Here is a 12,273-nt window from a genome sequence, read left to right on the forward strand (position 1 = left end):
AGTATATTATTGAGCTAATATATTAAAGGAGCCACAACTCCTCTTAACAATTCAAAAAAAAGATCAAAAATTGCCATTATTAAGAAAAAAAACCCACTAGACTAACCTAAAACAAAAAAAGAGTGGGCATTCCATTTGAGGATATAATTACAAAAAAAAGGGGAAAAATCCTTCCGGTCAAATCTGAAAGGTCACGGAGAAGAAGAAAAAAGATTACCTAAAAAAGTGAAAAAAAGTAAAAAGGAAGAAAATTTAAATCACATGAAAATATTGAATGAAAAGTCGCCAGGTTTGCTCAAATTCAAAAGATGTATCAAATGCCCGACTTCTAATTTTCTCTAAACTTAAACACGACATAATGGAGGAGAGCCAAAATAAAAACAGTAGGCAGATTAGGATCTTTCCAATACAACAAAATAGCTCCCCTAGCCAATAGAGTTCAAAAAGCTATAATACGTTGAGTGGAAGAGAAACATTTCCTGCTTCCTTCAGAGTGATCCCAAAGATTGCGGTAAGTGAATTAGTTTGTAGGTCCAAATCTATGACTTTGGATAACATTCTAAAAACATCTCTCCAAAAATTATTTAATTTTATACAAGACCAAAACATATGAGTTAAAAGTAGCCACCTCAGCATTACATCTATCACAGGTGGGATTTATATTAGAAAACATATGCACTAGTTTATCATTTGACATATGCACCCTGTGCACTACCTTGAACTGAATCAAGGAGTGACGGGCACAGATGAATGAATTGTTGACTAAATAATAAATTTTATTCCATTGATCATCTGAAAGTGACTCCTGAAGTTCCAGTTCCCAAGTATGTTTAACCTTATCATTAGACATCATTCGTAAATTCATAAGCCGTTTATATATAATGGCTATCAATCCTTTTTGAGATGGTTTAAGCTGAAAAATAGATAGATAGATACTTTATTCATCCCCATGGGGAAATTCAACTTTTTTCCAATGTCCCATACACTTGTTGTAGCAAAACTAATTACATACAATACTTAACTCAGTAAAAAAATATGATATGCATCTAAATCACTATCTCAAAAAGCATTAATAATAGCTTTTAAAAAGTTCTTAAGTCCTGGCGGTAGAATTGTAAAGCCTAATGGCATTGGGGAGTATTGACCTCTTCATCCTGTCTGAGGAGCATTGCATCGATAGTAACCTGTCGCTGAAACTGCTTCTCTGTCTCTGGATGGTGCTATGTAGAGGATGTTCAATCATATTTGGTAAATGAGCAAATGGATAGTTTGGTAATGAATCTCGTAAAAAATTCCTAACTTGTGAATATCTAAAAGATTGTGCGTTAGATATATCATATTTATCCACTAGCTGCAAAAAAGACATTAAACAATTCTCTAAAAACAAATCTAAAAAAGTTTTTATTCCCTTTTATTCCCTTAGTTTTCCATATTAAAAAGGCCTTATCCAGAATTGATGGTTTAAGAAAATAGTTAAGATGGATATTACTAGAGAGAACAAAGTTATTTAAATCAAAAAATCTGCGAAATTGAAACCAAATTTTTAATGTATGTCTAACAATGGGACTAAAATCTCATCTACCAATCCTAGAAAACAAAAAAGGAAGAGGAGCTCCCAGTAAGGAAGCCAAAGAAAACCCCCTTACTGAGCTCTCCTCCAAGTCCAACCATGAAGGACAATCCCGATTATCTATATCATAAATCCAAAAAGTAATATAACAAATATTAATTGCCCAATAGTAAAATCTAAAGTTTGGTAATGCCAATCCTCTGTCTTTTTTTTGATTTTTGCAATAAAAGTTTACTCAATCTAGAACTCTTATTATTCCAGATATATGACAGGATCATAGAATCTATTCTATCAAAAAACGTTTTTGGGACAAAGGATGGAACAGCTTGAAACGTATATAGAAATTTCAGTAAAATTACCATTTTTATAGCATTTATTTTGTCAATGACATCGTCATAGGCGACCATTTAGAAAGCATTTGTTTTGTATATTCAGTTTTCAGGAAGAAAATTATACTTATATAATTCTTTAAAATTTTTAGTAATTTTAATACCAAAATAACCGCAATCAAATTTGCAGACACTTGCTCAAAGCCATGCTGCCTATCTCTAAACAGCCTTTGCCTTTCTCAATGCCTGTAGATTCTCCAGTAATTTACCCACCAGGATGTTAAGCTCACTAACTGTAGTTCCCTGTCTGGCCATCAGAACTTTTCTTAAATAAAGGCACATTAGTCAGTGTGGCTAAAGATGATACCAATATTTCCACCAGAGTCCTAGCATTTTCTTTCCCTGCTTTCCACACTTTCTTCAGTTACATTTACCCATCTTTATGTGCCCCAACATTGCCAACACCTCTCTTCTTTTAAAATATAACCAACTACTTCCCTGAATTTTGTAGCTTCCATTATTTTCTCCATGATAAATACAGATATGGAGTATTTGTTTAAGTCCTTGCCGGTCTTACTGTGACTTCACAAATAGATGACCCCACTGGTCTTCAATGGGACCTAGTTATCCATTTGTTCTTAATAGGGAGGTAAGAGATAAGAGTTCTTAGGATTCTCCTTGATCTTGTCTGCCAAGGGTATCTCATGTCCTTGTTTTGCCTCTGGATTTCCTTAAGTTGTACTCCTACATCCTTCCATTCCTCAAAGAATTTTATTAATCTCAGCTACCTATACTGGAAATATGCCTCCTTTTTCCTATTCACAACTTCAATATCCCTCATCAACCAGGGTTCAATAATCCTGCCAGCGTCGTCCTTCACTGTAACAGGAATGTGTTGACCCTGTACTTTCTCTACAACACTTTTCAAAGCTTCCCATTTGCCTAGAACATCCTCACTCAATCAACCCTTGTCAGTTCCTCTCTAATGATATCAAAGTTTGCCTTCTCCAGTTATGGACATAATCTCTTTCAATGATTATTATACAGAATTTTTAATGGGATTGAGTTTGTAGAGACAGATACTTGTGAATTTTGAGTGCCAGATTAAAAAAGCGAACATAGTCTGTCAGGACTTTATGTGGAGATTGAGATTGCCTGACGAGGGTCAATAAAAAGAAATTTGGTTTAAGTGGAGTGACCATTGTTGGAGTGGGACAGGGTTAAAATGGGGGAGCTTTAGATTTTGGCTCAAGAGGCTTCAGTGAAAGAGGCGGAGGCTAGTTTGGGGTTTCTATCAGTTTCCTCTGTTTCTTAACGCTTAGCTATAGGAGTGAGAATCAATCCTAGGTTATTGGTATATTCCTCATGCAAAATGTGGGAGATTTAGGGAATCGTCCAGTCTACCTGATTGCTATATCTTCAAGAAATACATCTGCGTGCAGACTGTTTTAGAGAACTGAAGCTGCAGCTGGATAACTGTCCAGTACCACCGTGTATTCTACATGTTGTTTGATAAAAGGTTCTTGGACACATTTAACAGATTCTGCCCAATCTAATCTTTTAGCACCATGGCAGTTCCGGTTGCCATTAGTTAAATCCCTATTATTCCTACTGCTGTCTGAGATCTCCCTAGTTATTTGCTTCCCCAATTCCCACTGACCATTTGGGGACATACATACAATCCCACCAAAGTGATCACCTGTCTTTTTTTCAAGATTGTATGCATAAAGCTTCACTGGACTTCCTTAGGAATACCCGTCCCATTACTGCTGTGAGGTGACATGACTGAGGTATGTGAAATGTTTGCAGGATTTCAAGTTGTGGCTGGCAAGTGACTTGGGTTGGGAGGTCAGAATAAGGTTTCTAATATCTGCAATCCTGTTCCCCTGGAATAAAACAATTCTCGCTGGTTTAACTGGTGATGTCACGACCGAGGCTTTATCAGTTTGGGGTTATGGAATGAAGTTGGTGGATGGAAGCAAGGTCCCAACTGGCATGATCAGTCCTGAGCCATTGTTGACAGTAATGCTGATACCAGAGCCTACCGATGGAGATCATGCAGAGGCAGTAATGCTGATACCAGAGCCTACCGATGGAGGTCATGCAGAGGCAGTAATGCTGATACCAGAGCCTACCGATGGAGGTCATGCAGAGGCAGTAATGCTGATACCAGAGCCTACCGATGGAGGTCATGCAGAGGCAGTAATGCTGATACCAGAGCCTACCGATGGAGGTCATGCAGAGGCAGTAATGCTGATACCAGAGCCTACCGATGGAGGTCATGCAGAGGCAGTAATGCTGATACCAGAGCCTACCGATGGAGGTCATGCAGAGGCAGTAATGCTGATACCAGAGCCTACCGATGGAGGTCATGCAGAGGCAGTAATGCTGATACCAGAGCCTACCGATGGAGGTCATGCAGAGGCAGTAATGCTGATACCAGAGCCTACCGATGGAGGTCATGCAGAGGCAGTAATGCTGATACCAGAGCCTACCGATGGAGGTCATGCAGAGGCAGTAATGCTGATACCAGAGCCTACCGATGGAGGTCATGCAGAGGCAGTAATGCTGATACCAGAGCCTACCGATGGAGATCATGCAGAGGCAGTAATGCTGATACCAGAGCCTACCGATGGAGGTCATGCAGAGGCAGTAATGCTGATACCAGAGCCTACCGATGGAGATCATGCAGAGGCAGTAATGCTGATACCAGAGCCTACCGATGGAGGTCATGCAGAGGCAGTAATGCTGATACCAGAGCCTACCGATGGAAGTCATGCAGAGGCTCGTCAGAGCATTGGTGAATGAGAAAGGATCAGATACCCAGAGAATTAGATTTGGTGCGGCATTTGGACAGTACATATTGAGACTGTGGGGTAAGTCTAGAGCAGGATTTGACATGTACTAGAACATAGGGAGGGATTGAGGGGAGGTCACTGAAAGGTTACAGCTTGCAAGGAAGGAATATCATGACTAGGAAATGAAGGGTAAGTTTATTTAACTTTATATTGAGAAATTTGAGTGACAGTGGATTAACTTGGGATGTTTAGATTGGGGTAAAAACTTGAGAAATAGGTTGATGTGGGACAGAATTTACAAAGAAACTAGTGGTAGCAGATTCAGGAGGCAATATTTCAATGAGAAAGGCACAGTTCTGTGCCAGGTATGGGAGTATTTAGTTCAATTGCAAACAGGAGAAAATCTGCAGATGCTTGAAATCCAAGCAACACACACAAAACGCTGGAGGAACTCAGCAGGCCGGGCAGCGTCTATGGAAAAGAGTAAACAGTCGACATTTCGGGCCAAGGCCCTTCATCAGGACTGAGAAAACAAGATGAGGCGTCAGAGTTGGGGGAGGGGAGGCGAGAAGAAACACAAGGTGATAGGTGAAACCAGGGGGCAGGGGGAGGGAGGGGGATGGGTGAAGTAAAGAACTGGGAAGTTGATTGGTGTAAGAGATACAGGGCTGGAGAAGGGGGAATCTGATAGGAGAGGACAGAAGGCCGTGGAACGAAGAAAAGGGGGAAGAACAGATAAGGAGATAAGGTGAGAGAGGGAAATGGGAATGGGGAATGGTGAAGGGGGCATTACTGGAAGTTTGAGAAATTGGTGTTCATGCCAACACGTTGGAGGTTACCTATACCTGAGTGTGGCCTCATTGCGACGGTAGTGGAGGCCATGGACTGACATGTTGGAATGGGAATGGGAAGTGGAATTAAGATGGATGGCCACTGGGAGATTCAGCTTTCTCTGGCAGTTAGAGCATAGGTGCTCGGCGAAGCGGTCTCCCAATCTACGTCGGGTCTCACCAACATACAGGAGGCCACAACCGGGAGTGCCGGATACAGAAGGTGACCCCGACAGACTCACAGGTGAATTGTCGCCTCACCTGGAAGGACTGTTTGGGGCCCTGAATGATAGTGAGGGAGGAGGTGTAGCACTTGTTCCACTTGCAAGGATAAGTGCCAGGAGGGAGATCAGTGGGGAGAGATGAATAGACAAGGAGTCGCGTAGGGAGCAATCCCTGTGGAAAACAGAAAGTGGGGGGGTGGGGGTGGAGGGAAAGATGTGCTTGGTGGTGGGATCTCATTGGAGATGGTGGAAGTTATGGAGAATTATGTGCTGGACGCGGAGGCTGGTGGGATGGTAGGTGATATCTCCTGACTAGATTGCGAGACCGCTTATAGATCCCTGAAAACACAATTGAAATTAGAGGGAAATTGTATATAGCTGTAGGACTGGTAGAGCTAAACTAGCCGGAGATTTGAACTTCCCTGTTATTGACTGAGACTGCCATAGTTCTAAAGGGTTGAATGGCGCATAATTCGTTAAGTGTGCTCAAGGCAATTTTCTGAATGAACTTGCAGATGCCCCTAATGTTTGATGTGTCAGTGGAGAAGCACTTTGGGACTCATTTGAAACTAGCCATGGAAGAGGATGGATCTGGGAGGACAGTAATTTTGATGACGTCAGAGAGAAACTCTCAATAATTGAGTGGAAGAAGCAGTCTGCAAGAAGATGGACAACTGACAAGGACTGAGATTTCACGGCCTCTGAGGTAAAGGATTCCAAAGTTTCATTATCAACTGAGTACAGACATATCTCCTCATCTTGGTCGTTATCAGCCCCTGCCAATCAACAACTGAAGTATCAGTTCTTAAAGTGAGCCCTGGTCCAGGATTTGGTCATCGAAGTCCTTGAACGATTTTGTAATTTCAATGAGATCTCTCACTTCCCTAAACTCTGGAGAATATAATCCCTGTGAAAAGCTGGCCACCCCTCCACCACACCCCAAGCGGTCGAGTTACAGTGCCTATAAGAAAAAATCTTATTTCGTTTAACAGGGTTATTTAGACCTTTCACATTAAAACTGAGTATATTAATAAAAGAATCCATCAAGTATCCTTTAGTAATGTATAAAAGGTAATCACAGACATGTAGATAGTGAATAAGTAAAACAGTAAAAACATCCAATCAGCTTTATAGAAGAACCCATTTCCCCCCTCCCTCCTCCCAAAGAGAGAAATCAGCCAAGGGAGGCTGAAGATTTAAAACTCGTATAATCTTTCTCCAAGAAACCTATATTCGTAAAGATGATATTTCATGTTCTTTCAAAGGATGGAAGGGTATACATTTTCACTCACCCTTTCAATCTAGATCGAGAGGCGTCTCTATCCTGTTTGATCAGAATGTATCCTTTATTCAACATAATGTAATTTCTGATACAAATGGGTGCTTTGTTATTGTTTCGGGTAGTCTTGAGAATAAACTAATCGTATTTGCGAATGTATACACTCCAAATACAGATGACTCCTTGTTCTTTGAACGTCTTTTTTCTTTTCTGCCTGTTTTGAATCGGTATTCCTTAGTGATGGGTGAAGATTTTAATGTTTGGCTTGACCCTATATTAGACTGCTCTTCAAGTAAAACCCCTGTCACTAATAAATCAGTCCTACTTTTTAAATCTTTTTTATCTCAATGTGGTATTCTTGACGTGTGGCGTTTTTTACACCCCCAAGTAAAGGAATATTCATATTTCTCTCAGGTTCATCATACGTACTCTCGAATTGATTATTTTTTTATAGATAGAAACTTGCTTCCACTGGTACGATCCTGTGATTATAAGGAGATTGCTTTGTCTGATCATGCACCTGTGCTTCTGGCTTTAAGATTACCTGTTTACTCTGTACCAAATAGAAGTTGGTGTTTTAACTTATCATTGTTATCTGATAAAAATTTTCTGAAGTTTTTGGAAAACCATATTACTTTTTTCTTTAAAGAAAATTTTAAAGGAGATACTGCTGGTAATATAGTCTAGGATACTTTTAAAGCATATATTTGTGGAGAAATTATCTCTTACTCTACCTATATAAAGAAAAAAGCTGACAAAGAAAGGTCTGACCTAGCAGTGATATTAAAAGATCTTGATCGAAAGTACGCCCTATCTCCAGATCCGAGTATATATAATAAGCGTATTGAAATCCAATCCAAGTATAATCTTCTGCTGACTTACCCAATTGAACGACAGCTGTTGAGAGATAAAACTCAATTTTACATTCATGGGGATAGAACTGGTAGTTTATTAGCCAATCGCTTAAAATCTTTTACAGTTAATCGTCAAATCACAGAAATTTTTAAAGATAATGGAACTAAGACATCTGACCATTCTGAAATTAACAATGTATTTAAAGACTTTTACCTTAAGTTGTATCAGTCTGACTCTTCTTCAGATGATACCTATATGAATGCTTTTTTCAGCAATATCAACATTCCTTCATTGTCTGCTGATAGTCTAACACAGTTGGATCAGCCCATTTCCAATGAAGAAGTGGCTGAGGCTATACGAGTTTTACATTCTGGTAAGACCCCAGGACCTGATGGCTTTCCTGGGGAGTTTTATAAAACTTTCACTACGTTACTTACACCTTATTTATCCTCTGTTTTATCAGAGTCCTTTAAATCAGGTAAACTCCCTCAATCTTTTTATGAAGCTTTTATTTCTTTTATTCTTAAAAAAAAATAAAAATCCAGCTGAAAGTTCTTCATACAGACCGATTTCTTTATTAAATGTTGATGCAAAAATTTTATCCAAAATCTTAGCTCGAAGACTTGAAAATATTCTACCATCTATTATATCACATGACCAGACAGGATTTATTAAAAATCATTACTCACATTTTAATATACGTCGGTTATTGAATGTGATATATTCACCATCCAAAAAAAATCAGAGTGTATATTATCCTTAGATGCAGAAAAAGCCTTTGATAGGATTGAATGGAATTATCTTTTTAAGACCTTAGAAAAGTTTAATTTTGGGCCTAATTTTATTCGTTGGGTTAAATTAATCTACTTGTCTCCTACCACTCAGGTTATTACTAACTACCAAATTTCTAAGCCCTTTAAATTACAGTGGGGAACTAGACAAGGATATCCTCTTAGTCCTTTACTTTTTGCTTTAGCTATAGAACCCTTAGCAATAGCACTTTGAGAAGCTAAGGACATTTCTGGTATACTAAGGGAAGGTATGTCTCATAAAATTTCATTATACGCTGATGATATTTTACTTTTTATCTCTAACACTGAAACTTCTTTACCTTTGGTTCTTTCTTTAATCTCCCAGTTTAGTTCTTTTTCAGGATATAAGCTGAACCTACATAAAAGTGAGCTATTTCCTTTAAATGACCTAATGTAATCAAATACCAAATTTCCGTTCAAAATTGTTACAAGTCAATTTACATATCTAGGTGTAACAATTACTAAAAATTTCAAGAATTTATTTAAAGAAAACTTAAACCCCTTATTGAATTATGTGAAAAAGACGCTTTCTAAATGGTCCCCTCTTTCTTTATCCCTAATTGGCCGAATTAATTCGATTAAAATAAAGATTCTTCCTAAATTTTTATATCTTTTTCAGGCCTTTCCTAAGATGTACTTTGATTCTTTAGATTCAATTTTAACCTCTTATATTTGGAATAATAAACAAGCTCATTTAAGTAAAGTTTACTTACAAAGAAATAAAGAGATGGGTGGACTAGCCCCACCCAATTTTAGGTTTTACTATTGGGCAGCCAATATAAGGAATATTACTTTCTGGTCCTATTATATTTATCGTAAAGATTGCCCATCATGGGTCTCCTTAGAAGTTAATTCTGTAAAAAATTCCTCTATTGTCTCTCTTCTTGGATCATACTCTTCTTTTTCAGCAAATAAAACAACAGATAACATAATTGTTAAGCAAACTTTAAGGATCTGGTCTCAATTTAGAAAATTTTTTGGTTTAGCGAATTTTTCATTATCATCTCCCATTCTCCTTAATTATTTTTTTATCCCTTCCATGACTGATAAAGTCTTTAAAGATTGGGATGAACTAGGTATTAAGTGTTTTTGGGACCTGTTTATCTCAGGATCTCTTGCTTCATTTGACCAATTGTCAAACAAATTTGCACTCCCAAAAACACATTTTTACAGATACCTTCAAATTAGGGATTTTCTATGTTTCCAATTAGCTACTTTTCCTATAGGTCCTGATAAAAATTTACTGGACGATCTTTTAAATTTAAAACCTTTTGTTAATGGTTCTATTACTGGTATCTATAACTTGTTGATTGATTCTAGACAAGACTTTTTAGATAAAATAATAAAAGCTTGGGAGGATGACCTAAATTGTCATATTTCTGATGATAGATGGAATAAAATTCTTAAACGAGTTACAGTGCCTATAAAAAATATTCATCCCCCCATGAAGTTTTCATGTTTTATTGTTTTATAGCATTGAATTACAGTGGATTTAATTTTTTTTTGACACGGATCAACAGAAAAAGACAGAGGGAGAGACTGCACATACACCAACAGTTGCCCGGGTGCTTCACCAGTCATAGCTTTATGGGAGAGTGGCAAAGAGAAAGCCACTGTTAAAAAAAAACTCACATGAAATCTTGCTAGAGTTTGCCAGAAGACATGTGGAAAATCTGAAGTCAACTGGAAGAAGCTTCTATAGTCCGATGAAACCAAAATTGGCCATCAGACTAAATGCTATGCTTGGTGTAAGTCAAACACCGCACGCCATCAGAAACACACCATTCCTACGGTGAAGTCTGGTGACGGCTGCATCGAGCTGTGAGATGTTTCACTGCCACAGGCCCTGGAAGGCTTGTGAAGGTAGAGGGTAAGACAAATGCAGCAAAATACAGGGAAATCCTGGAGGAAAACCTGAGGCAGTCTGCAAGAGAACCGCAACTTGGGAGAAGATTTGTTTTCCAGCAAGACAATGACCCCAAGCATAAAGCCAAAGCTACACAGGAATGGGTGAAAAATAACAAAGTTAATGTCTTGGAGTGGCCAAGTCAGAGTCCAGATCTCAATCCAATTGAGTATTTGTGGGTGGACTCACAAACCCGATGCAATCTGATGGAGCTTGAGCAGTTTTGTAAAGAATGAGGCAGGTTCAATTTTGTTATTTAAAAAAAAATTGGATAGGTATATGGACAGGAAAGGAATGGAGGGTTATGGGTTGAGTGCAGGTCGGTGGGACTAGGTGAGAGTAAGCATTCGGCACGGACTAGAAGGGCCAAGATGGCCTGTTTCCGTGCTGTAATTGTTATATGGTTATATGGTAATGGGGAAAAATTGCAGTGCCCAGATTTGCAAAGCTGATAGAGACCTATCCACACAGACACAAGGCTATAATTGCTGCCAAAGGTGCATCTACTAAATACTGACTTGAAGAGGCTGAATACTTATACAATCAATTATTTTGTGTTTTATATTTGTAATGAATTTAGATCACTTTGACAAGAATGAATCTTTTTCTGTTGATCAGTGTCAGAAAAGCCAAATTAAATCCACTGTGATTCAATGTTGTGGAACAATAAAACAAGAAAAGGGGGTGAATACTTTTTACAGGCACTGTAATTTCTGCTGCACTCCTTCCCCAGCAAGGTTCCTCTCTTGGGAATGGAGACAAAAGCTGTCAACAGTTCTCTGGACGCAGCCTCTTTTAATTGCTCCAACGCTATGAGCTTGTGTGCTTTGTGAACACGAGTTACTAATGTGCCCTGGTTATCTCAGGCTGTCAGAGACATCAGGTGTTATTGTACTCTGAGCTGTTGGCTGACTGTCTTACGCAGTGATAATAATGAATAATCATTGTTAATGAAGCTGATATAAATGCCGCACTGTACCTCACTCTTGGAATCTGTACAGCTCATAGATGAATGCTGCTTAATTGATTGTTACCTGTTTTTTTAAGTAGTAAGCTTCTTGCAAAGCTCCAACAAAATCATGGCAAGAGTTCTCATATATTCCCTGTGGACTGGGCAAATCAGCTGTAGGCCTTTATTGTGATGATATCTACAAAGAGTCCTTCCAACAGATTCCATAAGTTATTTATTATAATTATTTCTCAGGTTGCTGACCTTGTACTCTGCACAGCGGCAATCATTTAAAGCAAATCAATAAACCTGCAATCAAATTAATAACTGCACCCAGGACCATAAATCTCACTGTTAAAGTTCACTTTGATAATGGTATATTGGCCTCAGCCTCGGAGGGGCTGTTCACTGATGTGCTGGTTCTTGTATAGTTCTGGAGTTATCATTGTAAGTCTGCGTTTTGTGTTCTCTGCATTAAATGATCCAGTTAGGGTTAAAGGGACAAAGCATCTAATGGATAACATTTTCATACAGAAGGTGGTGGAGGAACTCAGCCACACAAGCATCACCTTGTAGGAGAAAGGAATGGTTGATGTACTAGGAATGAGAGTGGAGAGGGAAGCTAGCCACAAAATGCGTAGTCTAAAGCCAACGGAGTGAAATATGTATTCCCAAAGTCTGGAACATTCATAGTAAGCAGTATCATATCTTTGAGTTCTGG

This window comes from Hemitrygon akajei, chromosome 7 (assembly GCF_048418815.1).
Source record: "Hemitrygon akajei chromosome 7, sHemAka1.3, whole genome shotgun sequence".
NCBI lineage: Eukaryota > Metazoa > Chordata > Chondrichthyes > Myliobatiformes > Dasyatidae > Hemitrygon > Hemitrygon akajei.